Below are 24,200 nucleotides of genomic sequence, written 5' to 3' on the forward strand. Positions count from 1 at the left end.
ACTGGCCAAGTAAAAGTACTCAGTAGCTCAACAGCTTAAGGCAGGATTTGAACCTAAATGTTTGAAGTTACCACCCAGTTCCTTACTAATCAGCCTGTCCAGACAGCTAACGGTGTTTCACATCCCAGTGTCAGTCACAACTTCATCTTTGGTGGACAAGTTCAGACCTACAGCAGCCAATAGCTGTGTGTACCTTCAGCATGCACTCTTGCTGACTCTGAATTATTCACTCTGCTGGAGCATCTGATCAGTGCTAGCTATTTTTGGCTGGTAGTCACAGCTCCAACTGAGCAGACTCTGGCGAGTACACCTGGCAACACTGGCTCAGAACAAGGCTGACACAGACACACAACAGAAACAGGAAGAAATGGAGAGAGAGCCAGGGTGTTATTGATATAAGATTGTATTTTTACTAGGCTAATAAATACGGTGTCTGCTCATTCCTGTAGGTGTGTGGAAATCTTGTTTCACAATGTCACATTCCTGAAGAGCACAGTTGGCATAATCCAGATAATGTACTTTAAATACAACATGCATTACCTTGTCATTTTATAACTTAGATTACAGCAGACTTAAGAAATAAGTAGGGGAAAGGTAATCCCATGGAAAGCTTTTATCTCCACTTCTCATGCTGGTTTAGCCATCACCATTCCTATCAAGCCAGCCCAACTGCTTTGTTTTTGTGGGCTTTTACGGAATAGCATTAGCATGAGTTTGGAAAAAATAACAACATTGACTCTGCTGACTTTTGATCAATCACCACCTAGCCAGGAACGTCAGACCTATTAAGTGTCCCTTCTTGGCCAAAAATTAATGAGCCAAAAATAAGTACCAGGGGCTGGAACCAGCTCTGTCTCAGCTGTATTCAATGCCACAGTCACACGGGAGGATGAGGAAAGGGAAAAAAGGAGTGAAAGAAGAAAGTAAAGATTTGTAGTAATTGCAGCATGAATTTTTTCCTTCATTATTAAGTATAAGCAACTACTAGAACCATATGAAACTCATAGTGGCCAAAGTGAACATAGGTAATTTTGGATTTTACAGAACAAAGTTTCAAAAGACTTAGAATTAGGAGAGAACAACAAATAGCTCTTCTTGCTTAGCATTTCATACACATATGGAGCTGAACAGAAAAAGAGTCAGGAAAAGGAACTAGCTTTGTATCAAAGAGAGTTCCAAAAAACAGCTTCTGAAACAGCACAAATCAACTCTTAGCTTCTCTTTGAGTCTTGCATTTTGTAGATCCTAGTGAATTTTCATGAGATTACTCTTGCCCAGGAGCCTTTCCCAACTTAAGCTGTGTAATAAAATACTGCTCCAAAAGTTTTAGCTTCAGATCAATCACCTGATTGCTTGCTTTATATGTAGTTTCACCTCAACCACATTAAAACTTGGATATCTGTTATCTTATTCACTATCATTAACTGTTTTAAGGATCGTAAACCCAAGTGCAGGATACTGGTTTTTGGCCTCCTGAGATATATTAGGTCAAATTTGTGAGATGGAGGTTAGACATAGACGTAGTTTCATTGTTTAATGGACTGAGTGTATAGACAAAAATGTATACTGCAATCTTACAACCTCACCTGTTACAATGAGTCTAAACTGGACACTTTGCATCTTGGAGCCAGATTCTGTTCCAAACTCTTTGATAGATAAACTACTTTATGCTGAAAAAATATTAACTAGGCTTTTTCTTACCTTTTTTTTTTCATTAAGCTTAAAACAAGCATTCTAATGTCTAAAAATACCACCAAGAATTTTTATAGTAAGCCCAATAAGCATGCTTTTTAAATTGTCCAGATCTTATCAAATTTCAGTAAGAACATATAATTTTTTTTAAATTCAGTACTCTTGCAACCTCTTTTCCTTGTATTTCCCAGGATCTTTTGGCAGCAATAAACTGATTTGTTTTCCTTTTATAAAATGGTCAGAAGCGCTCTCAAGACAATTAAAAGGAACCACGCTCTTTGAAGTAATACTGTCGTTATCCTGGCAATGAGACCCTGTAACCCTGAGGTTATGGTAGGAGCAAAACAACTTTAGTACAAGCAATGACAGCAGGTCACACAACTTTCAAATGTCCCACATCAGAACAAAATTCTAAGAGGAAATTGCATCCATTAGGATTACATTCTTGAATCATTTGAAGGTCAATACGTTCAAAATAAATAAAAGGTCAATACCACTGCAGGTTTCCATTTCTCAGGTAAAAGGCTCAGACTATGATCTCAGCCAGAATGGCTTAAGAAAGGCTCAAAACACAAATTTGCAAAAGTCAAAAAATAATTTAGAATTATGTAATGTTTTGCTTAGGAATAAATTAAATCTGAAAAATTTCAGAATGCCAGTTTTGTACCCACTTTCCACATGAAGTGTCTTGCCGCCTTCTATTTGAAACTACCATTAGATTTCCACATTTCTTTATAAATCAAAAACTTAACAAATCTCAAAACATATTCTGGTATGTTTTCTTTCAGTACTGAAATTAGGAGATGGATTGGCCAGCCACTCTCTCACAACACAGCTAGTTATTTCACAAACCGTGTGGAATAATATTTCTATTATTATATTATTATAATAATATTATTTATCTTTTTATATTATTATGTTGTGTACAAGTATATACAGACAATGCTACATTTATTCCAAGCCTCCAAATAGTCACGTCCTAGCTACAGTGTGAGCCGAGGCTATGGGATCCAAGGTCATGGGTGCCAAAGCGCCACCACGCCCCAGGCCATGGGACCAGAGAGTTAAATCTGAATTGCCACTTCTAGTATGAAACCTTCGCTTCTCCTCCATTCTATATTATACACTTGTTTCAGAGAGGTATTGACATAAATATTTACACAATCACAATAGACACATGCATAAACATACTTCTGTATGGGAGGCTGTCTAGATGGTTTTCAGACCACATACATTTTAGGCTCATTATCTGGGCGCTAGCATTATCTGAAACAAAATATTTAAATGTGCCCATCAAGTGGCTGAAGTTCAAAGCTGCATCTTAAAATGTCAGCTGTGATGTTCTGTGAGCTGAATGATTGTCCACTGCAGTCTCAGGAATCTTACTCCACCTTCCGGCACCGCTCAGCCTCCAGCCAAACCTTTCCACCCAGCCCACAATCCGAAAGACTGCATTTGGTTTCATCAGACTATCGCCCTCCAGCCCCAGGGACTACGGCGCCATGGGAAAAGAGTATGGTAAAGAAGAAAGATGTCTGAAATCTGCCTCTATCACCATTATCACTTCAAAGGACGCAGTGCTGCCCCAAACAAATCTCTTGGGCTTCTGAGGCTCTGCTGATATCTAGGAGAGCGCACTTGCTGCATTTAATGGGCTTACAATTACATCCCTGGTTTCTGAGAGTTTTGACCTTCAGAATGCCACTTTATTCCTGAGGTTATATCCCCTTTCCCCCGCTGCACCGAACCTCCCCTGAGCAGGCCTGAGAGTACCTCTGCTCTTCCCTGCCACCCAGAGGAGACACTAATTTGTACCAATCTTCCCAGAAACTCACTGGGTCTGTGACCTTCCAGCAGCGTTTCCTCTGCCTGCATTCCAGCACATGCTCTGTTAAATGGCTGAGAAGAAGCTGGGACGAGGACTGGTTGTTTCCTTGGTCAGTCCAGGCTCTGCTCCAGTCTCCCGGGAGAGGAGCCATGCTGCCCTGAGCGGACCTGGGCAGGCTGGGCTGGGGAAGCTTCTGGAGAGCGGCTGGGAGGGCAGTTCACAGGCAATAAAACAGGGCACCTCAGAGTGAATGCAGCTCCAGGGCAGGGCTGGACAGGAGAGAAGCCATCCCTCGGGTGACAGGAGACAAGTTTTCCCTCAGGTGATAGCAGAGAAGCTGTCCTGGGTTTGGCCAGGACAGGGTTAATTTTCACCGGACTCCAGGAAGGGGCACAGCCGGGGGGTGGGGGCTGACCCCACCTGGCCAAACAGAGCCCGGTATTCCATACCATGTGACGTCACGCTGGGTTCCGGTGGGGGGGGCGGCGCGGCGCGGCGGGAACGCACTCGCGGCTTGGGGGGGCGCAGCGCCGGTCCTGTTTTGGGAGAGCGGCTGTCTGGGTCGTTACGGTTCGTTGTTGTGTTTTCTCCTTATTTGTATCGTTGTTGTTCCTGTTTCCCTCTGTTTGCTGTTCTGTTAAACTGCCCTTATCCCGACCCACCAGTTTCTGCCTGTTTCTTTTTTTTTTTTTCATTCTGCTCCGCACGCCGGCGGGGGGAGGGGCGGCCGCGTGGCGCTTTTGTTGCCGGCGGCAGCCGAAACCAAAACAGAAGCTTTCCCTCTGGTGACAGGAGGGGAACCTTCTGTCAGGCGACGGGAGAGTTTTCCTTCAGGTGACAGGAGAGGAGCTGTCTCTCAAGTGACAAAAGAGGAGCCTTCTGTCAGGTGACAGAAGAGAAGCTTTCCCTCAGGTGACAAGAGACAAGCTTTCCCTCAGGTGACAGGAAAGAATCTTTCTCTCAGGTGACTGTGGTTTTCCCTCAGGTGATAGGAGAGGAGCCTCCCCTCAGAGAAAGGCCTGAGCGCCACAGGGCAGGCAGCACCTCAGCGTTGTGCTGAGGCTGAGCCGGGAGGAAAGAACCTACTCTTCATGTTGAAAGGTTTGATTTTAAACTCCCCTTCATCCACTTCAGCCTTTGTGTTCAACAGCAGTGCCATTTCGCTTCTCATCTTGCTAATCTGGTGGTGCTTGCTTAGAAAATTCCAGAGGGCTTTAATAGTAAAAGGCTGGTCTAGTCACAGGTCTGGGGCTTCCTTTGGGGCCTGGGTGATATTTTACTGCCTTGTTGCTGTTGATTTTATTGTAATTTTTTCCCTCCCTTTTTCAGAGCAAAACTGCTGCTCACAGAGGGAAGAATCAATCAGGAAGAGACAGAGAAGAGGGGTTATTCATGTGATATTCTATATTAGCAGAATAAGGTAAGGGAGCCTTTGCTGCTTTGACAGGTATTGTCTCTCAGTTTTTACATTTTGTGTTTTATTGGGAAATGAGCAAATTCAAATCTTTTTTTCTGAGCTTTCTGTAGCTTGGAAGGGGTTAAGGAAGAAGCTGCATGCATCGGGTATCCTGGTCTTAGACAGTTTTTTTCCATGTGGCAAATGCAAAGTGATATAGCATTTCTAACAGTGGGAGGAAGGAGCTGCAACGTGAGACATGCAGTCATTGCCAAATATTTCCTTTGCTGAACTGTTACTTTGCAGATTTAGCTGCCAACATTACATGGAACAATGTTGGAGAGGAAGGAAATTATCCCATTCAGTTTGTGCCATTGCTTTTATGTTGATTCCCTGGGGCTTTATAGGGATAAATTATAGTCCAGACAAGAAGAGCCAGGAGGCTATCTGACTGCATACAGTGAAATTGAGGAAGAGATTTTTGGTGAATTTACTAAATACTGTAATCAGTGGTAGCTTATAGCTCAGGTGTCAGCCTCTGGTTCCCTGCGCAATGTTATTTTGCTTTCACCACTCTTACTTTCTTGTAAACACATCTACATCCAGATAAAAGCGTCTTTGTAATTTTTATTTACTTGGAGGCTTCTACATATGATGGAAAAGCTTTAAATGGTAGATGCAGAACCAGCTTTGGATCTACACAAATTTTGCACTCACCAAAACAAATTTGAGCCAAATTTAGAAGTAGTGCCATATGACATGCTCCTGGGGAATGAGAGGCTGGCTGTAGGCCCAGATCTGACAAAGATCTTTTGCACATTTTTATCTTTAGACTCTATGAATAGTCCCACTGATCATTCTGTCAACCTGAAGTACTAAAACATCATCAGACTGGCCTTTAAGATTTAAAAGATGTGATCTTTATACCAAAGAACTTTTAAAAAAAGGTATTTTTTAATTTGCTTTCTGTTTACTGAGCCTTAAGGAAACATCTGTGTCATGGTTTCCAGTCTTCTTCTATGCAAGGACAGAAACTTTTTTTTTTCCCCAAATGAACTGGAGGTTCTCATGCAGACTTATGACTTTCAGAAATGGGATTTTAGGCAGATGTCATACATTGTAAGATTCTTGGTAAGAACTGAAAGAGTTGGCGACATAGGCGAGACAGAACTAAGTCACTGAAGCACTTGCTTAAAGCTTGCAGAATCAGTGCCTTTGAACATAATTTCTTTGGGGCAAGAGTCATAACTGTATTGTGGCTAAGCGATGCACATGCAGTTATGTGCAAAGCTTCACTCTTCTGCTAATTGCTTTATGTATCTTCTTCAGTCTTATCATTGCAGCAGTTTCAGTCCCTCATGCAGCTGGTCCTATGAAAGTACCAGTGAATTAAAGATAATTACAGGCCAATGACCGATGCTTTTATGCTGTGGAAGTCATGGGGGGAGTGAGTAAGAAGATGGCAAAGAGTCTGATTTACCTTCAGGGCAGGTGTCTTTTGGAGAAATTCAGCATGCCTGCAGCAGCAGGGAAAAAAGCTCTGAAAAATACTATGAAATTTCTCCAGATAACAACCAGAAAATTAAATGTTGTGTAAATGAGGACAACAAAATTACTGTGTAGCTGGAAACAATGGAGATACAAGCATTCAAATGGTATTACTGATGTATTTTAATTAAAAATCAAAGCAGCGTAGGGGCTGACCGAAAGTGTTTGCAGTGAAATCAAGCCAAATCCAAGAATGTTTGTTTTGCATACAGCACTCAGCAGCCCCAGCTGAGATGAGCCAATACGGCTATAAGGGTCTACAAAGAGTGTAATTACATAGCTTCTGTCCCAAACATCTTGCTGTTTTAGTGTGACAGACAGAGGATGGGTTTTACACGTGGAGAAATACAACATAGAAAAGGTGTTTTTTCCTCTGTGAAACAAAAAATATTTATGAGAGAGGAGCTTAATACAGATCTTAAGTCTGAAGGGGATACTATACCTACAAGAGCATTCTTTCTTGTCAGTTTTGTGACAATCCACATTGTTACTTTTATTGTGTAGTAGAAATATTTTTATTGTTTAACTAAAGAGGTCAGTTGAATACAGATTTACTATATATTTTCATCGCGATGTGTCTCTGTCCACATTTGTCTACGTCTACGTGTCCACTGTAATCATCGTAGGTGCCCATGGAAGGATAAGACTTCATTATTACAGGGCTAAACAATGCTGCTGCTGCCTAGGTTGGTGCACATTTGAACATGGACAGCAATCTTGCATGCAGTTTGAGTTTCATATGTTAAAATTCCTGGGTGGACCATTAAAATGTATTTTCATAACAAGGAAATGGACAAAGGGAATTGAAAGCAGCTTTGCTGGACCTGCAAGGCACTGATAAACAGTGAAAAAGGACTCAGCCAAAAAAATCCCCGTTTCTATGGGCAGGGCTAGCAGATAAAGTTAATGAACTGTCAAAACATACTGTGGCAGTATCTATGTCTTTTCAGACAGCAGCAAATATATTTTCCTTTTCAAAATACTATCTTTAGCCAGACTCCCTGTAGGCTTAGTTATTTACAGATTCTAATTACTGATTTCCCCATACGGATCCTTCTTTTGGGGGGAGACTGTGGCTAAAAGGGTGGCAGCATTTTTAGGTGCTCTGTGGTGGTACAGCCCTGGCACTGCTTAGGACTGGGAAGGCCTCAGTAAGAAAGTGATTCTGCACACTTTTCCTTCAAAAGATCCTGATTTGTTAAAACTTTCACAGGAAAAGGTAACTTTCCCCAGAATTCCTTAGGAAGGTTTCTTCTGTCTAAACTACTCCAGAAAAAACTTACAGAATGAAAAATATCTGTGGGCTACAAGGCTTGTTCCAAAGCTTCTCAAATACAAAACCTTCATTTGACTTTAAGAACATTATTTTGGATTATTGAAGTAATCGTAAATGACCTAAGATTGTTTGGGAAAGGCACCTACTGTGTTAGGCAAGTGGCATAGGACCCAAAATTCTAAAACTTTGACCCAGTAGATTTTTGGCTTCATCAGATCACTTGTGAAGAGACCCGTACTTGGTTCTTTACAACCATTGAAAAGAAAGCCTAAAGCATGTTTTGAAATCCAAGTCATGGTCTCTTTCAATATAGTCTGCTCTATGTAGATAGAAGAGTCATAAAAGCTTTCTGGGACAGCATATTTAGTTTAATTGCTACTTCACTCAACAAAACCCTGACAAAATCCATAATAAGCAAAGCAACACTCCATAAGCTGTTTGATGGTTGCAATATATAGGGATTCCCATTTGTCTTCCTGGCATTGTTTATATGAAACCGTCTACTACATACAGGTTAGGGATTAATTTCAGAATTTTATGACCAACCCTGATTAAACAAAGCTGCATATTGTAGTCATTTTATTAAAACAATTGAAATATGATCCTATGGTAATTTTATATAATAATATTCTTGAGGAATCATTTTCTGCTGTTACTGTGAGGGTGGCTATTGTTTTTCAGTAGCTTAGCATTCTGGCACGTCTATACTTATATGTATAGATATGCACATTTTAATTGTGGCCTAGCTACTTGCCAGATGAACATACTAGGGACCATGATAAATGTGATAATTTTTACTCCAATAATGAAATCTAGTCAAATGTTGTAATCAACCCTTTGACCTCAGACCTTAGGGAAAGGCCTTAAGCAGTAGCTCACGTCACCTTTAGGCAATTGTGAAATCTGTGCAGAAAGTCCTGTCTAGTATTGCTCAGGGAAGTGAAATAATAAGGCTACTGGCATTTGGACTGAATGAAATAAAGCCTTCTGCTCAGAGAGCTGCCGTTACTCATTCTGTATGTATGGTAGGGCTAGAGGAATAGGGGTAAAATGATGACTGGTAAAGGTGCAGTTAAAAGAATTAGAGAAAACAAAAAACGTTGGTACAAGGGGAGGGAAAGTGAATTATTGCGCCATTTTAACTACTCCATTGGTGCTTTTGAAGCAGGAGCTGCAAATTAGTACAGTCCATACTATGACTTAGAGTAAGACATAGCCACTAAATATGGGCAGGAGATTACATGCACATGTAATTCTAATTCCCACATTTATAAGAATCAACTGTATCCTTGCTCATTGCAACTGATCTTTCAGAAGTACTGATCATCTTCAAAGACAGAGATGTACCTAAAAAAAATTAATTTCTGCTTTAATTTTGGAGAGAGCTGGAAGGAATTCTTACTTCCACAGTTTGTTCACTATAGCTTTGTTCTATTGCTTCTAGTCAAGAGAATTTCAAATTGTTGTATTGAGAGAAAAATAGCTTGGCTTGTAAACATGTGGTGGCATAGAGAATACAAAATGTTGTCTGTAATAAAATCATGTAGAATGGAAGGATAGTCTTGCGTGGTTTCTTATAAATCCATTGGTGTAAGTGCTTGGGATTCTGTCCTTAGCTGAGGATTAAATTTATGTGTTTGCACAAAGCAGGTAGCTGAGTACACAGTCTTGCATTAAGATGTAGCACTGAGGTCAAGAAGATGAGGGTAGCTATTGGCTGAAGAATTGCAGACTGTTTGATTCTGGCCGTGTTAGCTAATTTCTCAACTTTTAAAGTGTTATAAAATAAAGATAGTATTTCCCTTTTTCCACTGGTCTATGCAGCACTTCTCATGCTGAAGATTTAATTTTTCTGTGTTTATGCACATTGCTTAATATATTGTGGTAAATGGATTCCATATTGAGAAGTTTGGATAACCTGATTTGTCCAGCTGGTTTTCTGCTATTCAGATTTGCACTGCCCTAATAACCAAGAATGGTTATTTTGACATGATACTTTGGAGAAAAGTAATGATGGAAATTTGATTCATATTCTTGGGTGCACGTTTTGGATGCAGATTTTTTTTTGCTGTGAAGACCCGTGATTTTCGTTAAGATCTGTCTTAAATGTAAAACACAAACAAAGTAAGTAATTTCTTAGGCTGTAATATCTAGAAGTAGGAGCTTGAAGCACAAACAGCTAACTTCTTCTGAAGTAGTATTTAGAAGTTTTTCTTTTTTTCTTCCTGAACATATATTACAAATTACGAAGATTACTGTCAAGCAGCACTTTCCTACATATCTTTGACTTTGAAGAAAGCACTGAATACAGGATATGTTATACTTGCAGTTAGTATATTAACATTTTTCTCATCCAAAATTGAGGCTAAGCAGGAAAATCATCAGAAAATAAATATTTTGAAAGAAATGAAAGTTATTTTTATTTTGTTTTCTGTTTGAATTTAGCTTGAGACTATGCTATCCTTTTATAAAACTAAAATATTGTATACGAAGACTGATATTTTTAATTTAAACCTCATCTCCTTATAAACTGTTTTAAACTAGGTACCTATGAAGTCTGAACAGCATTTTCTCAAATGTTGCTTTCATATACTTGATGGCTTCTCTGTGTAAAAATATCAGTAAAAAATTTAATGTTTATTTTTAGTGTGAAAATTTGGAGGATTCTGGCATGACTTGATAGACAAATCGCATAGGTATTACCATACTGCCCTCTGGAGTACAGGGACAAAGCATGTGTGTGATAAAAGTTGCATAGGCATCTGCTGTTCCTCTTTCCATCCAGGAAAATTATCACTGGAACAAGTAAGGCCTTGGTTGTACTCTTTGAAAGGGAGGATGAATATGTAGTGTTTCACTGCACTTGGCCCAGAATTTTTTGAGCGTGTATCTTGTTTTCCTTAGATATGTATTACTATGTAGGATTTTATCCCTGGCTAGACCCAGAAGTGTTTGATTAAAATATATGAATTATTGTAATATCACCCCAGTGCTTGTTTTGAAATTCTGTAGTGTAGCTTTTAATGTTTGCTTTAGAAAGAGCAGCTTGAGGTTTCTCAGCAAAACTGAAATTTGTTGTCCGGAGGTGCAAGGCCAGTGTCAGACTGTCTCATTGAATCAAGCTTTTGTGGCTCCTGTGTAACCTAAGCCTCAGAAATCCTGGGACTCTACTAGGAGAAAGTAGTTGATCAGTGCTAGGTATCAAAGACTACAACAAAACACATCATTTTTCCTCACAAGCTCAAAAATACCTGAGACATTTGGAATCCATATGCATCTGTTGTTTCCTAAATTAATTGATCTTTTACCAAGATTTGTCTTGTGGAAAAATTAGAAATTCCTGTTCCCTCTCCCTTCCCCCAAATTGCTTTAATTCCATATAAGAATGAAAACAAAAGTCAGGAATTTATGTTATCTCTAAGTTCTGCAAAAAAATGTGGCATTTTGGCCAATTTTGAGTTACTTTAATATCTTTTTAGGAATCTTATACTTAGTATAGACATTCAGCATAAAGATTCCCAGTTGCAGATTGTATATAGCTGGAATTGTTCTTAAAAGACCGCACAGGTCCACAAGCACGAAGTACAACAAACCACGCCTTTAAAGACTTTAAAGTGTATAAAATTTGTGTTCATTTCTGGGTCCTTCCTCAGCCTTCACAATAGGAAACAATGCACAATTTAAAAGTGAAGGTTGTTATTTTCATAAATGTTTTTAGGGACTTTACAACACATGCAAGCAGCTAATTAAACTGTTAGAAGCTGTTAAATATTTTAAGCACTTTTCCATTTGAAGACAACAGGAATTAGGTACCTTATTTCATTAAGTCCCTTTTTAAGGTAACAAGATGCCTTTCTTTTGGTGCCTAAAGACTTCTGAAAATCTACTTTTCTCAAGTTTAGAGTTTCAGGTCAGATGTAGAGAAAATGTAAGCTAATTGACAGGAATTGCAGATCACATAGACTGACAAGTCATGAAAAATTAAGATTACTGGCAGGAATCTGCAACACTCAGTATGGTGGGAACATTAAACTGTATTTCAATATAACCAAGAAAACACCGTGTATTTGAGAAAAGCCACCTGTGAAAAAGATTTGAGAGTTCTGTGAAAGGCTCAACAGAACATGACTTTCCACCTCTAGGATCCCTTGGCCAACACAGCAAATGCAAATACTTTTGTTCAGGAAAAGGAGACGCTGAATAACAGTAGAGGGATTATACTGTTTTTGTATTTGGCACTGGTGATACAACTCTTGAAATCTCTGCTAAATTCAGGTGCTAAACTTCTTTAAAATTGCTGAGAGTCTGGGCAGACTTAAGTAAAAGCCACAGGAATGATAAAAAGTATTACTAAAATCTCTTGTAGCTTGGGGGAGTGATGCAGTGTTAGTGTCTCTATGTGTAGTGAATTCTTTTGCAGGTTCCTTTATCCCTTGGTAACAAACTTATCCCTGCAAAACTCAGTAGCTTCTAAATTCAGGGACTCTGCAGGGAAAACAGAGAAGTCCCCAGGATAATGACAGCAGTGGAGACATTAAGGCGTTCAACTGCTGGGAATGAACAGAGAAAGGTACTAGCAGAGATGGACTCTAATTACCAAGAAAAAACTTGGTAAAGGGGCATTCCCAGACAATGAGGAGGAAATCGTATCTGAATTCTCACTGGATGGGTGGGGGGAGAGAAGTATGACTAGACACAAATTTGTTTTTTTCAAAGGATATCATAACCTCTTACAAGCATTATATTAAATTGTTAATTACTTCACAGTCATATTTAATAAGCAACATTGTAACTACAAGTGGCTCAAATATAGGGTCAGAAATCTTGTCAACACTGTAGGTGTTTGGTTTTGGATTGGATCTTCACTATCTGAATTTTGCTTGGATAGCAGCTCAGTTGATAAATGAGTGATGATCATGTTTTTGGTGACTGAGCCTAGTCTATGTTGACAGAAAAGGAAGGAAAGTAAGCCCAGGTGTCCTGCAGTTTAAATTCTAAGCAGACAATACTGTCTCCTTTACTATGTAGTTTGTCCTAGTAAAACCTCACTCTGACTTTTTAGAAGGCTTAAGATTCTAACTCCCTCTGGCAGTTCTAGAAATACCACCTTGTATTAATAATCTGTAATGATGGAAGGTTTAATATTGCTAAGTAATTGTTTGGGGAATATATTTGCCATACAAGTGAAGACTACTTTGTGTGCATATGGCCTGCATAGTGAAAAAAACATTATTATTATGTCTTAAGGTTGGGTTTTTTTCACAAAAGATAGCATCAGCAAATAAATCCACAATATTCTGGTAAATATTTTTAAAGAGGATCCAAAAACAGATTGGAGCACAAAGGTAGCTTTACTAACAGCTTCTACTAAGATTAAATATATAAATAAATATACGTATATATCTCCCAAGACAAAGTACACAGCTTCATATAATCTGCTAAAGAGAAAAGTAAATATTTTGCAACCACAAATGAAGTCAAAGCAAAACATTGTGGTGAGACTTAAGAGGAGTTAACAGACCAAAATGTCTCATTATTTCACAAATTATAGCAGCATGAAAAAATACTCCTTTTGTTTCAGGATACTTAGCTCTGTTTTATGAAATAAAAATATATGGTTAAAACAAAGCACTGTTTCAAGTACAGCTCCGGAAGGTGGCTTAACTCAATGTGATAAGTGGGTAGACTGCAGTGTGAGTGACACAGAGTCTGCACTTCAGGTATAAGAAATGCGTTTCTTTCCACACTTGCTGGCACACTGACAAAGCTTCATGCACAACATGGTCTTATGCCCAGATGAAGGAGCCAGGCTTTCTCAGGCAAGGTGACACAGGTAATGCTTTAGGTTCCTTTTGCTAATGGTATGGATTAAAACATTAAGGATAAAAATGAATTTGGTGGCCCTGACCTGGTTTGTAGTAGATGCCAGGAGCCAAGTTCTGCCCTCAGTTACACCCTGTAGCTCCCCTGAAGTCCGTAGCGGTGCCAAGTGTAACTGAGGGAAGAATTCAGCTGTTCAAATATGCCCGTGGTTACCAAGCCAACTGGCAGCAATTGCAAGGGAATAATAGGAGTGTTGAGGGCAAGAACTGAGGAGCCTTCGCAGGGCAGTCTGGAGATCTGCACAGCGCTTGTCTACAGACTGTCTGGCCTCCTGAAGTCAAAGCTATTAGTTTTTCCTACTTGCTCAAATGTACTGCATACAAAAAAAGCCTTTTACTAATGAACTCTTGATAAATGCCCACCATCTGGGGCTCCTGCAATCTCTTAACGCATTATATCTGCAGCCTTTTGTTTGTGGCAGACCTAACCCTGAAGCTTCGTGGGGCAGAGAACAGATCTGAATACATTTCAAATTCGTAAAACTGTGAGCTATTATTGTTATTAATGAAGATGAGCTGAGTAGCTTCCAGGCTACTTAAGACACAGACAAACTCATCTTGTTGCAACACAGCTAGTTAGTTATTTAGTCCTTTATATTGCTCAAATAGGGAATAAGCTTATGGCTCATACAGCAACTCCCATCTAAGGGAACAACAAGAGATTATTTTCATTTCACAGATGAGGAGACAAGATCTTAAAGCATTTTTCTGAAGTCACATTGGAAGACAGGAACTGAAACTCTGGTATCCTTAGTTGAAGTGCCCTCATATGTTAGTTGTTAAACCCCTTACCAGCTAGTACTACATTAGCTGCTTGTAGCCTTGGTGAAGTCCTGGAGGTTTAATCTTTCAGCGTAGAACACTTCTTAACACTGAATAACCTTGAATTCTTGTTTTAAAATGAAAAACAAAACTTAACCATCTTTTTATGGGACAAATGGATTCTTTGAACTCCTGCATATATAGATGTATGCTATTTGAAAAGTGCAAGCTTCACCAGAACAGATTAAAATCCCCCAGCAGCCATTTCTATTCAGTTTTGTGGACAGAAATCAACAAAGATGTAATGAAAAATCAGGTGGACTGAACTAAAAGGGTCCAGCTGTCGCGGGCAGAGGGCACTCATTGAGTGAGTAGGGAAGGAAAAAAAAAAGTTCTTGTAAACGTACAAAGCTCAAAGCTTGATGAATATTGTGACAAGAAATTCCCTGTTTGTATTACAAGGGCATCATGAAATTGAATTGTTGCTATGAAAGTCATGCCTACTATTTCATATACAGCTAACAGAAGAAAAGTAAGCAATGAAGCAGGGAGGGATATCGCTCTAAAGCCTCAGTGGCACCTACATTGGTGTTCAGTTTTCGTTGTAAGAGAAGTACTGCTTTACTACGATCCTTTTATTATGTATGTTTTACATGTGGAAACATTAGACTCGTATCAAGACAAACTGCATCAGAGAAGCTACTTCTAATTTTGAATAAAGAAATTGATGCTCATTTTGTTTTGATTGATGATCACTTTGTTTTCAAAAGCTCTTTAGACAGGCAAATTATTAAAGAGTTGGATGGAATATCCACTTCTGGAACAGGTTAGAATTCATTAATCAGACTTTTAGCCGAAATAAATCTTTCTTGGTTCCATTCAAAATAGTAGAAGTGTTCTGATTTGTACAGATCACTCTTTTCCATCCTTTGCATTACACACACATTATCATTTGAAAAGGTCTTAAATACAGTAAATCAAACAGGCAAATACACAGTGAGACATTAAACCTGTCTTAAAGGCACTTTTATTCTCTGAGTTCTATAACTAAGAAATCCATAATCACTGTAATCATTTCTTTAATGCTAAGCATGCAGATCCTTCCATTTGCTCTGGGGCAAATTTAGAATAAATCTTCCCTGCAAGCACAGATTTCTTCCACCTCCAACAGTTTACTACAAAGGCTGCAATTCCTGACAATTACTGCAATTATATAGAAAAAATTTGCACTTGTATGGTACCGTGCAATCTAAAAGATGTCAAAGGGACACTTCACATGCAGTATACAAAGACCAAACTCATACTTCCAGTCAATTCTGGAAGGAAATATAAAAGCATTTCTCTGCAAGAAACTATATACTTCAGTATTTAGAAGGTGAAGCAAGAAATTATTCAACAATTCAAATCTGAAGGAAATGTGAAATGGGAAGAATGTTAGTTGCTTAGCAAGGATTGCCCCATTAGACTCATGAATCAGTTTTGCTTATCTAAAGCACTTTCTTTCCAATGATACGGAACTACAAATGGTTCAAAAGGGAAAGACTGATACTTGCAATGTCTCAAACTTTGCCTCAGTGTCTTCTAGGCAGCTGTTGTACAGTATGTTGAAAGACAATACCCAAAGGTGGGAGGGCAGAGACACAAGGTACTCAGCTGTAAAATGAGCCCATTCTAATTATACTAAAAGATCTTATACCTTCAGATAGACGAATGCCATTTATTGAATCTCTCCCCATTGAAGAAACTGCTTTCCAATTATATTTCTCTGCAGAGAGATCCATCTTCAAGTATCTTTTCAGATTTTCATTGAAAAAGAAAATTATCTTTCAATTAAAAGAGGATGGAAATTAAATCTACCTTCACAGTTCCTTTTTTTCCACAAGTAGAGGAGATTGAAGGAACATACCTTATTTGAAAGTAAGGAAACACTCCATTCCTTCATCATTGTCCTGTTAAAAATGGAAGACAGTCAAAATGAGAATTGCCATTTTTAGAGTTGTCTTTAAACATGATACTCTCCACATTACTGCATGAAGAGGACCAGTCTCAGGTGGCTGATCTTGTCAAAATTACATGGCAACCAGAGGAGGTAGTGCTGATTTACACCAGCTGTAGGATTTATTCAAAGACTATAATGGGGGTTTGGGGGTTTTGTGTTTATTGTTTTGTTTTGTGGGGTTTTTTTAATCACTCTAGCTGCTTCAGTACTCATCAGGATGATATTTTAGACTGTCAGTGCCGAACAGTCCACAGTTTCATGGCTGTCTGCCTCTGTTATTATGTAGAGGACAGGGTTCCATATAAATTATTAAAAATGGCAACAGATGGAGAGAGGGAGAATTCACTTTTTTCCGTGTCAGTTTTTATATGGTACTATATGCCATTATGAGAGAAACAAAATAACATAGTAACATAAAGACTAAGTCATTCATAAAGGGGAGGGGGGGGTGAGTGTAGAAGTTCATAGGCATAAAAAAACCAAACAAAACTCTACTTTTGTACCCAGCACAGATTCTAAGACAACTGAACATCTTTTCTGTGACCACAGAGTATGTCACCATTTCATCCTCCTTTTGTAGCTTTGGCGGAGAAACAACATGAACATGAAAATGAATACTCATACACTACCACTGTACCAGAAGATGCATCCATGTGATCTGCATACAGAAAACACTTTGCTCATAGCTCTTGTGCCTCCTGACAGCCTGGATATATGTTACCTTTAGAAGCCTCTGCATTCATAAAATGACATGGGACAGTGTGATGCTGGAGCTATAAAGCATGTTGTGGGATATGGTATACCGGTTTACTTCCTGCAGTCTTTCGAGGGAGGAGAGTATCAGAGGTCTAGAGGAGGGTCAGCATGATCTGAAGAACAGTTTGGAAGATGGGCAAGGACATAATCTATCAGTATAGTGCTCTGAGCATATGTCGTGAAAGTTTAATTGCATGTGGTTGTATCTTTTTGTATCTGAATTTTAAGTTAATTATCATCCTAAAGTGGCTTAGGATTTCATAAATACAGACATTCTTAGATTGATATGGTTTTAAATGTTGATTTAAAACATCCTTTTCTGTCATTGAAAGAATGAACATTTTAATCAAATGAGGAAGGTGTTATTTTCCTTAGAATCACTAATGAGAAATCTAGAAGAATAAAAAACTCCAGAGAATGGAAGCTTGTATTATAATCATGCTGAATGTAATAGAACTGCTAATAGTATGAAAGATAGCATGGTATACTAATCCTGGTAAATTATAATAATATAATAGTGTTATCAGCCACTGTGAAAAAGCCAGTTCTGCAAATGCAGTAACAACTAAGTAGCAATCAGTTTCCCATGCAAAGCATCTTTCCTGGTAGATACAACTCAGGGAATATTTTAAATATGCAGACTGTTCACAAGTGTTCTGATCTGGTTGGAGAATAATTCATTACACCATACATAATACATATATACATTCTGTGATGTGGATAATTCACTTTAAAGTACACCATTTATTCCAATGCATTTAGCTGATTAGCAGGGAAAAGACAAAACATCTTTGACAAATGTTAGTAATTTTCTGAATATTGAATTTACTTACAGTGATGGTGAGTTTACTGATTTTCTGCTGGATTTTTCCTACAAAGGACGCCTTGGTATGTTTCGTTCGTGTGGAACATCTGAAATGAATAACAAGGAACGGATGGAATTTTCAAGAGAAAAAGAAAATAATAAAACGCCCACCATAAAGCTACTTCTCTATAAATAATCTCAATCAGGAAAACCTTTACCCCTGAGACAATCCAAGCCTGCCTTTTTAGTAGCTCATTCCCTTGTGACAAGAGCAAACTTTCCCATGCCACAAATCATTCCCATCTATCATTTTGATATGATCTGAAGGAAAGCCACCCTACCATCGTAATGTGCCCCATTTTTTTCAGGCTCAGATAGTGACTTAATTGCATATTTGTTTGATAGGACTTACTGGGCTTAGAATCAGTAATTATGATCTTTCTGGCTGTTTTTCCTACTTTAGACCAGCAATTGAATTTCTGTAGTTATGTCCTTGCTTAATTGTCTTCTCAAGCTTAATCCATTTCTGCTGATGTTCTTCTTTTGGATCAGCTTTTCCAGTTACCATTCTGTTGCCTAGTTTATATGACATCATTCGCATTGTAGAAGAAAGGTGTTGGTCTTTGCAAAGAGGATATAGGAAGAAGTCCCATGGATCAGTATAGTAGTGCTTTTTATTCCGAAATTGAAGATTTCTTTTCTGTTTCCTTGATGAAATGGCCTTTCCTTTAATCTTGCAAAGTAGTCTGTCTCAGTCTCTTCTAGAAGCTGATTTTAACTAAGTCTGATTTGTAAAGAGGGCTGTTTCCTACATGTTTCAGCAGCCTTTCTTTTTGTATCATACCTATCCTTTAGGTCACAGAACAAAAGCGGTTCCAGATCCGTTATTAACAGCTCCCAGGATTGTTGCCTCTGTTACTTGGTTTCTTACTCCATTGCTGTGGTGGCAACAATAGGAAATTGTTTGACTTGAAAGCAATACTCTTCTATTAACGCATATCAAGCCTATTTTGATCGTAACTTAGGAAAAGCAAATAGTTTTTCTTCAGTAGGAAAGAACTACATTTCCCATTGGTTTGGAGTTATGTACATTGCAAAGAAAATAACTAGCTAACATGCAGATTTTTAGATGCTTTTTTCACTTTTTGGTAGCCTGAGGGGAGATGTATTGTTTGCCAAGCCAGGAGATTTGTATGCCTGGTTTGAATTATTGACTGTGTGGGTTTGTACTGCATAGGAATTCCAGCAATAAAAAGCTCATTCCTAGCCTATGTTATTGGTCATCCATCTTGGGCAGATGCTAGAAGATGTGAGCTGACACGGATCCTAGAAAGTGGAAAGCGTTGTCTCAGAAGAGCCTGAACGATAACCTGAATATACATAAAGATGAGAGACCAGAAAAGTGAGGAAGCAACCAAGTTTTCAGGCCTTTGCTCAATAAGATCATTTATAGATACATCACTGCTATATCCTCTGATGATAAGAGGGAGAGGTAATGACTAGCTCCTGGAATCATTGTAGCAGTGAGGATGACTTGCAGGCTGAATGGTAAAGCCACAGCTTTGGCTGTTGCATAGGAAAAAGACTAAAGCATGCCCCAAACAGTAGGCGCATTCCTATTTTTACAAAGCATATCACTTTGGGATTGATTCTGGGTTGTTCTTACACCCAACAGTGCAAAATTACAACATTCCACTGTTTTTGTTATTTTATAAAGGTTATAAAATGTTAGTCCTATGCAGGGCAAAAGGAAATGAAGATTTGATCTGTAATCTGCTTCTTATAACACCAGAGGGCTGTTGCAGATCTCACCAGCACTCCTATTGGGTATTTTTATTAAATTCAAGAAACAAATGTTACAAATTTGACTTGGATCTTACCGATTTTAGCATCCCATTTACTACAGGATGAGGTTGAACTGAAGTGTATTTTGCTAGATGTGATTGTACGGTTCCTGCACATTGCAAGGTAGACGTGGCTATCAATAGAAAAGGATTCTTTTTGAACTATCAGAAAAGATTCACAACTGGCTGCTTTTCTATGTGGTCTCATAGAAAATACTTAGAAGTATTTATCCTACTCTAGTTGCAAGCTATGTAATTCTATTAACTGGAAAAGAATGACTTCTTACAATACACTTTCACCAAATGGAGAAATGAAGACTGCTACCTAAATTATGTAAAATTGGTTATACTAAGAGGCTGTCACAAACTTCTTATGAAAACATGAATGACTGCACTTGGCAACAGCTGGTGTGACATTTCATCCTTTGTCAATAAAAGAAAGCAATTTTACAATACCATGTTTTGATATGCTATAGAATTTATATAACTAGTTAATCTCAGGGGGACAAACCATGCAGATACTGTTCATTTGCTTCTGTAAAAAGGAAAACTTAAATAAGAACTTACAGGTTTGATGCAAAATAAGAAGTTGAGAAAGAATGTAATTTGCTTCATTTTTACTTTGAGCTATGTTTGAAAAAAACAATCTTTGAATCCTTTAAAACCTTTAGATTTCAATTTAAACTTATAATGTCACCCCCAGGACTTAATCAGATGACTACTGAAGTAAAGAGAAGACTTTTAAAGATTTCAGTGGGTACTGAATGAAGCTCATCCTTACTGCTTACATTAAGTTTATCCACTTGCTGTGGAATATACTATACAAAAAAAAAAGAGTATAGCTGAGGGACTTATTCCAATACTGTCCAAACTGAGTGAATAATGATCCTAACTTCACCAGTTCCTGAGCAGCATCTCTATTTGGAGAAATAATAATGAGTTTTAAATGAGATAAATGCACAAATGAATTTTGCATGAGTCTTTTCCCACAAGTATTTTAACTCTGCACTGTTCCTGCTAGTTATAAGCCATACTTGAAGTTCCCTTTACATGTTTTGAAGTGCTGGCCCAAAATTCAAATCAAGAGTCTCATGGACTCTGGTAAGTTTGTGATCAAGTTTTGAACTATTTCCGCACAAATGTTTTTTTTAATTTCAACTTTCCTAATACTGCACCAGTGACAATTATAGAATCATAGAATAGTTTGGGTTGGAAGGGACCTTTAGAGGTTCTGTAGTCCAGCCCCACTACAATGAGCAGGGACATCTTCAACTGGATCAGGTTGCTGAGAGGCCCATCCAACCTGACCTTGAATGTTTCCAGGGATGGGACATTGACCACTTCTCTGGGCACCCTGTGCCAGTGTTTCACCACCCTTATTATAGTTGTCAATAAACATGAGATACTCAGTGCTGACAGCTGAAGTTATTTTAGTCACATACTACCTAACAGTGCTCAGAGTCCGTACAGTTAAAATATATTTTTCCTTTGGCAGCCATTTTTTTGGTTCTGCATCTTTTCCCTCCAAGTGTCTTATCAGCGTCCAGAAGTCAGTCTCATAAAGCAAATAGCAAAACTACAATTATATTCTTTTCATTATGAGACAAGGATCTAAATTTTGACCAAGAAATTGCCTTAGTCTCAAATGTTGACAAATTTTTACCATATGATCTTAGGAAAACCTTGATGGAAAACCATCTGTAGGCCACCTGAGAGTTTTATTTAATAGAGGAAAAGACAGCCCTATCCTGGCTAGAAATTACTGGTTCATCGAGCAACTCCAGTCTTCTGATGTTGTCTCTGAAGATAATAGTCTTCACTTTTTCAGCATAGTTTCTACTATGCCTCTTGTCTGATTTTGGAGCTTTTGCATTGTTACCATCTTCTTTTACTCCATATAAATTGAGGACAGATCACAGGACCAGATCAAAATTCAGCGTGTCACTCAACTGTATCCTAAGCTTCATAGATCAACTGATAGGAAACTGATATCTTTTTGCCTAACGCTCCCTTGTGTCATATTAAATATTATATTTCTGTTGTATGACAGAGGCTGAGTCTACTGCATAGCACTAGATGGCAGTAACATATTACACTTCCCAGTGAAATCATCAACTCGCTGTGTCATTAGTCATCTGGGTTGGAAAATGTAAACTAAGTGCAAAATAGCACCACATTTCTTTACTGGGTTTGTTTTGTTTGACAGTCTGAAGTTGATCTAGGCTGACTGCAAAAACCATTTCTCATGCTGAATACAGCATATTTCCCTGCAAGGGTGAGCTAATTAAGTTCTTTATGTGTCTGCAAAGAAAACCGTAGATACTGTTAGCTCAGACACCAGCAAAATCAAACGGCTTTATGCATATCACATTTAGCCAAATCTGCCATCATGCAATTGCATTGAATATTATATAAATGTGATTAATGTCAATGGCATAGTATACAAAAATATAATTTCTGTTAGTCTTGCATGGAGACTTTTCATCAGGTGTAAATTGACATAAATGTACAAGACTCTCCATTCTTATTGTCCAAAACAGATGTGAAACAGTCTGTGAACTGTTAAACGCTGGCATGTTTTCACTGCAGAAGCTTCTATTAGTAATGTCCTGATATGGAGATGATAGATGTGTTCACTTGAAAGATGAGGAGCTATGATTTAAGGAATATCCAAGCCTTCTTATCAAAGATGGATTGTTGTCTATTGCTTTCACCAAAACACCTCTTGACTGTGGACTAAGCACACTTTGCTGAGGCAAAGTTTTGACTAATAAAGGTTTGAGTGAACTATCTTGAGTGAAGGTTCACCCGAAGGAGGGTTGTAGAGTTGACCGTACACTGTTTATTTCATAATGAAGTCTCTTGCAGGGTTTTGCAGTGACTGATCCAGAAAACTTGAGTTTCACTGCTTGTTCTGATGTTGGCTGAGCAGATCACTGTATCTTGTGTTCTGTCTTTAAAATGTAAATAATGATATTTAAGTGTTTATGAAAGCACCTCAAGATAAACTAATGAAAGCAGATTTTAGTTGCAATTACTACTGACTACTAATTCATATCCTCTTATTTCATTCCAGCCATAATGAGGATTCTGCCCCGTTCTTTGCACTTCATTACTCCTTGCTTCTTCAGGCAGAACCAATATTTAATGAACAGAACCAGTAAGTCACTTTAATTTTACACTAGTTCCTTTTCTCCCTCTGACTTTTCACAAATAGAGTCCTTACAGTGTAAATCTCTTTAGAGGCAAACCTTTATACATTTTTACCATGAGCTATGTGGTGACATGTAATGTTATTTTTACATATATTTGAGAGAACAAGAGAGAATAATCTAGATCTTTCTAGACCCTGTTTTCCTCAAATGAAAATGTTAGTGCCAGAATCCATCCCTTGAGCCAACATTTATTCATGCATAAGAAAAGGCTTCAGTCTGAGATACTGGTAATATTATACCTCAGTAAGTCTCAGTGAGAAGCTGCAAACTGTAAGAAACCTCATGAGTGATATTTTGGGCAATGCTTAAAATTCTTCTTGGTCTACTTTTAAGATGCTATGTTTTTGTTTTATGAAATCTAAGTGAAATATCTATACTCAGATCTTCCTGCTCAGGTTGGGTGATATATTCCTCCATGAGAAATTTTGTGATGTTGAGATTACTTACTGTGAAATATATTTATTACTCTCTAAGATTTTAAGACAGTTTGTTTGAAAGTGTTAATTCCAGCTCCTCTTGAAAACACTTTCACCATGATGGTGCAGTTCCAAACAGCCTATGTAATGAAGCAAATTCGTATTTTTCCTACTGTGCTAAGGTTTCGGATTGCCTTGAAGTGATCTCACGAAAGGAGAGGCTAGTTCAGGCCAGCACAGTTTTACTGAAAGAAGAGTTTGGAAGACTTGGAGAGTAATAAGAGGGCATTTTGCTATGGCAAGTCATGACAATATGCAATAGAGCAGTCTTTGCCTAAAGCAGACATTGCTCTGCACTGTAGATTTTTGTAATATCTTTCTATTTGTTATTTAGAAAAGAAACTTGGGGATTTGATCTGTAAGTTCAAGGCTCAGAGGGACTTTGCATTGGGCTTTAAAGATTTTGGTGTTTTTGTTAAACAGCTAGCTACATAAATAACATTAAAGTGATTGAGTGACAGTGTATTCTCATTTGATTACAACAGCTAGAATTTTTAATAAATCTTTATTATTTCTCCTTCTGATCTGCAAATTGCCTTTTATGGACCTAATTAAACTTATTCCATGCCCTTTTGCACTAAATATTCATCAGACAAAGCTTAGTTTCATGAAATTTCTATAGTTTTGCCCCTGGGAAGACAAAACCCACCAACCCTTTTCTAAGAATACAAAATAGCACGGTAGTGTTTATTACTCTGGTTAGTTCATTGCCAACTATGAT

The 24,200-nt window shown here is 38.2% G+C and overlaps 1 protein-coding gene across 1 annotated transcript in view; it reads left to right on the forward strand.

Moving 5' to 3' along the window:
* The first annotated feature begins 4,869 nt into the window (after positions 1–4,869).
* The window catches only part of TMEM100 (transmembrane protein 100), a 58,217-nt gene continuing 38,886 nt past the window's right edge, over positions 4,870–24,200 (forward strand). Inside the window, exons 1-2 of the mRNA XM_075440977.1 lie at positions 4,870–4,940; positions 22,865–22,948. The gene's annotated coding sequence lies outside the window, so the exon portion shown is untranslated. The remainder of the gene's footprint in view (positions 4,941–22,864; positions 22,949–24,200) is intronic.

The sequence above is a fragment of the Opisthocomus hoazin genome, chromosome 21 (assembly GCF_030867145.1).
Source record: "Opisthocomus hoazin isolate bOpiHoa1 chromosome 21, bOpiHoa1.hap1, whole genome shotgun sequence".
In the NCBI taxonomy this organism is placed as follows: domain Eukaryota; kingdom Metazoa; phylum Chordata; class Aves; order Opisthocomiformes; family Opisthocomidae; genus Opisthocomus; species Opisthocomus hoazin.